Below are 5,287 nucleotides of genomic sequence, written 5' to 3' on the forward strand. Positions count from 1 at the left end.
TGTGTGTGTGTGTGTGTGTGTGTGTTAGACAGGGCGGGTTAATTGTGTGCATCTCGACACAAAATGTCGACACTGCTTTGTTGCATTGGCATCAACTGAGGCCGTTTGTAGCTAACAAGAAATGACAGACGCGCGTGTATGCATATCATACACTGCATTTATGTGAGAACAAGATCAGATGATGCTTGGGAAGTGTGTGCATGCATGTGTGTGTGTGGGGGGGGGGGGGCTCGTGTTAGGGAATGTGTGTTTATGAGAGGGTAATAAGAGGCTGTTTCACCATCTTTTGGCAGATCAATAAATCTGTCCGCCACTCAGTTAAGAGGGGCCTTCAATCTCTTTCTCTCTCACACACACACACACACGCACACGTGCACACCTACACAAGCATAGACACCTACACACAGACACACACGCACGCACGTCTCCAATAGTCTCCCACGCCTGCAGCAGAGCACCTGGAGCACTTCCCTCTGATGCCGCAACCCCCGCACACATTCCCCGTCATGAGCCACTCTTCTTACCCGCTACGTCGCACTTGACAATCCCCTTCAGGACACTTGATTGGGTACACTGACGCCGCCAAATGAGAGCGGTATCTGACGGTGACGCTCCATGTTGAAGCACATAGTTGGAGAGTTTTTTTTTTTAATTTCGCAATGTATTGTGGTCATTTGTAGCGGTGTGAAACTACATTGCCTTATACTCAATGCTGTTTTCTAACGTGATGGTCCTCTCGAGTAAATTAAGGTGGAAAGAAAAAAAAGGCTCTTCAGCTTGGTGCGCAGCAGTTGTACACGTTACAAAGCGCTCGTTTCATGCCTGGATGCACTTCTCATCGATGCAGATTATCTTGTCCAGATTTTCAACACGCCCCATAGCGTGTAGATTGGGAATGAACGCAGAAACACTAGAAAGGCAGTTGTGGTTGTGGACAAATCCGAAGACGTGCACGTGGCCTTTACATTTGAAAATATCTTTTGTATGGAGTATCAGAATAGTGTGCTTGTGACTCGAATCCTGGGTCCCAGGGTCCGAAACAACAGTTCTCATCCCAGTTTTTGATGGACCAGCATCAAAACAAATCCTCACCGTTCAATCGCTAGTACAGCTGGAAGCCCAATAATATTTATTTCCTCCTGCGTTGCCTTCTTTCTGTCTTTCTTGCCCTTCTTCTTCCTTTTTTTTTTTTTTTTTTGAACACACACATACTGTAGCCTTTTCTTGTCATCGCCTTTGATTGGCTTCTGCGGTGTTCATGCAGAGTCGCCGGCCTCTGTGGCCCATGATCCTCTCTGGCCTTGACAGCTTGTTATCTCCATGGTGACGGATGGCTGAGGCGTTGCCGTGCCTCCCTCTTAACTGGTTCTGAGGATGGAGCGCGCACCTGGGACACATCATCCACTTTCGCTCACCTTCCAGCTCCGTCTTAATACAACCTCTTCGGGCAGATCTCTTTATACTCGAATTTTGCTTCACATTCTGGAAGTTTGAGTTGAACATGGCGCTCTCTGGAAGCGGGTGAAAGCGTTTTCAAAAGTATCCCCATCTTTCGCATCCTCTTTGCTCACTTGGCCTTCCCCCCCCCCCCCCCCATGGTGTAGTCCAAACTCCACTCGTGCATCCAGCATCTGAGTTGGGGGGAGGCACACATGCCGAGGAGGCTTTCGAGTGATTGTAATGACTGTTGTCGTCGCAGGCCTCAACGCTTGCACACTCTACCTGACCTCTGTCATACGTAGCACTCTTGGAAGACAGCCTGTGTAATGAGCATGTATGGGGTTTTGTTTTTGCTTTTTTTTTTGTTTTTAAATGGCATCTGAAAAAAAAAAAAGAAATCCAATCATTTCGATGCTTTTCCATTCGAATTAAAGAGACCTCCAGGTGGTGGGTTCAATTAAAATTATTTTTTTCCCTTCTAATGAGCTTTGCTTCTAACTTGACGGATTTAGAGATGTATTTATTTCTTGATTTCCAATCACCAAACTGCTGTGGCGGCGGTCTGGAGGTCATTGAAAGTATTGAGGAATGGTTTGGAATGCATGCCGCGCCGATTTGCTAATTTCTACATTGTGTGCATCCGATTGGATTTGTCCTTGAGTCCATTTTGTGGTGTTTCTTTATGCGTTTGCAGTTCGCTGGTAAAAAGACGGAAATGGTCATCAATCATGCTGCTGTCACAAAAGCGTGGCGAAACTCAACGGCAGCGATAGAACCGTGACAAGGAACAATTATAGTGGATGTACTGTACTTGAACACAATCGTCTAATTAAAAAAAAAAAAAAAAACTTGGTTCCTACATGGTCTATATTCCCTTCGTTTATTACACAGGGCTGTAGTTTTTCCTCTTTGAACTCTCCTTTTGCTTCATGGCGAAGTTGTGCCTCATCCAAGAATCTGGATTTAGCCCAATCTCACCTTTTTACCCTAAGAGGCAAATAAACTATAAGAGGTATGAAGGCTAATTCCAAAGTGACAACTCACTGTGCTTTCATTTTGTAAAATAACAATGGTGTTCCATGTCCATTGTTTCGCCTTTTGCTTGCCGCTAATGCTGTAGAAAAAAAAAAGTGACAAACAAACAATAGTTGCTTGCTTAAACACGCTGGGCTATGCTGATTAATACCGCAGAAAAATACCAACGCGCATTAGCCGCAACATTATCCGACAATGTAATGAGATCCAGTATGGGTGCTCGAGCAAAGTTTGTAGATTATTCAGAGGGGATTTTACAGTTGTGGCCATCGACGGTGCAATATTTGGCTTGCCTAATTCCCGTGCTGGCAGGGTGGGCTCAATGATGGTGTCAATGGAGATCTCTGTCTACATGTGCGCTTGATTGATTGATTGACTGGCCACAGTTCCAGGGTGTAGTCTGTATTTCACCCAAAGTCAAGGTTCACGAAACCAAAATTGCAAAAACTGAAGAAAAAACATTCTCGCTCGCCAAAATAAAATGAAAACGAAAATGCTTGAAAATATAAAACACTCAATGAAACTACACCTTTAAGTTCATAACTCATGAACTAAAACAAACTCATTATTGTAAAAATGTCCCTGGGTTTCATCTGTGACTATCAGAGCTTTCGGAGTTGGTTTTAAATATATGTATTTCAGTCATACTTTTGTCATTTGAGAATTGTAGTACTGTATACTCAATAACGAATTATTTTTAAAGTATTGCACCTGCCAAATACACTATATATTAAAAAACTAAAGCTAATACTAAAACAATGCATTTTCAACCCTCCCACCAAAAAACTAGTAAAAACAAATGAACTCTGCTCTAAAATCTCATTTAAATTAACCCAATAAAAAAACATGGTAAATGAATTGCGTAAAAAAAAAAACCAACACCAAACAAACCTCAAACCATTGAAGATTTGTCAGGATGCGCGTAGATTTTATTCCGTTACGGTGTTCGGGTTTGCAGGAAGTGTGTGAGTCATTGGGGGATGTTTATGAATATTCTGCTCTTTGATTGATCATCAGAATGTTTCCGCGTGATCCATTTGGCCACTTGCAGCACCCGCTTTGAGGTCCACCCTTCTGTAATGAATACTTATGAGTGCATTAGCAGACCAAGAAGACTCATTACAATATCAAGGAGAGGAGCAGATCGCACACGCTTTCATGGCTTTTGAGAATCTTTTTTTTTTTAGGTGGTCTTTGTAGCTGTACCAGGCAGAGCGTGTCATGCTATGAATGTCTGTGCAACAATTATAACAATCTCCAATGGCTCGTTCGTGTCCTTTCCCAATCGCGGCCAGAGCCAATTCTTCGGAATCTTGACTGCGTAACACATTTTCTGCATCACAGCTGCTCCTGCATCCAGTTTGCATGAAGAACTTTTGTGATTCACTCTCCCCGCAGCTGTCATGTGCGATGGTAGCCCTCACAGCGAGTTGGAAATCGTCGGCGGCATACCGCATAATGGGGGCTGCTTACAATGAGAACGCGCTCATATCCCTGACGGTAGCTGGTCACGGGAGTCGAACCGGCTTGTGTGTACATGGGAGGAACATTTACATAGCATTCATAAAACCTGGGGGGTTTTTTTGGTTTGTATGCGGTAACTGCATTTTGGATCAGGAAATCGCAACATTTTTCCTGACAGCGCAGGGTCTTATTTTATCCCTAAAGGCAGGAGACTGAAATGGGAGGGTGAGGGGTGGAAAGTGTCAACAGCAATGCTAAAGGGTCTGCGGATAAGTTGGGTATTGAAATTATCCGTGAGGGGGGGCAGAGAGGCTCCTACGATCTTGTTGGCTGTATTCGCTCACTCTATTTTTTCAATTCACCTTACTTGGATTCAAACGGATGATCAGCGACGCAATCATTGCAGTCATACGGCCTACCCTAGATCACAAATGAACTCAAATTGTAGAAATATGTAGTGCGGATGGATATTGTTTGCTTAGAATTAAAAATTGTCATGTCATGAACAGTTTAAAAAAAAAAAAAAAAGGAGGGGAGGGGAAGAAAGCCGCTGCTCATTGCTAATATGTATGCTAGCTATACGGTACAAGGAGGAACCGAATTAGCAAGATGGTGAACGGCAAACCAACACTTGAAAGATGGATTTAAAAAAATAAATACATGGATGATGGCCATGGACGGGGAGCGAGGGAAGACAAGTGAGAGATTGCTTGTTAGCACTCGCCCTCGAAAGGCAGCATGTGAGGGAGGAAGAATGAGAGTTAGCATTGTGGCAGAGTGAACTCTTGCCCAGTCCCTGTCAACACAGAGAATGGGCGGTGTGTGTGTGTTGCCGTATATGTGTGTGTGTGTGTGTGTGTGTGTCCACATGTGTTGTCTTTTCACCCCCTGACAGTGGAAGGGAGCTTGAAATATCTAATTACGCTGGTGACTGCAGCTTTAAGCCTCTTCCATGGGAATCGGGGTGCCACAAAGCTTGGACTTAGACTGAGATTCGGATAGAAGAGCCAAAACAAAAGGTCTGAGGGTGAACTAAAAAAAAAAAAAAAAAGAAGAGCCAAGACGTAAGGTCTGCAAAGATGCTGTAGCAAACAAATCTTAAAATATGACCATCAAACATATCGACGTGGTCAGAAATGCAGACTTTAAGGTGGCACATGAGTTCTTTTTATGATTCATACCCAACAGGCAGGGTGTGCCTTGCAATCTACTGGCGACCTGCACATGATGTCGGCTACCTTTTGGACAGCTGGGATATGCTCCCCGCGACTCTTGAAGAGACTTTTATTTTCAGACTTCGCGCGTATGAACATATGAACTCATGATGTGCACTTCCAGCACCGACTGC

Source organism: Hippocampus guttulatus, chromosome 16 (genome assembly GCF_054856545.1).
Source record: "Hippocampus guttulatus isolate MCC_2025c chromosome 16, RoL_Hgut_1.0, whole genome shotgun sequence".
Classification (NCBI taxonomy): domain Eukaryota; kingdom Metazoa; phylum Chordata; class Actinopteri; order Syngnathiformes; family Syngnathidae; genus Hippocampus; species Hippocampus guttulatus.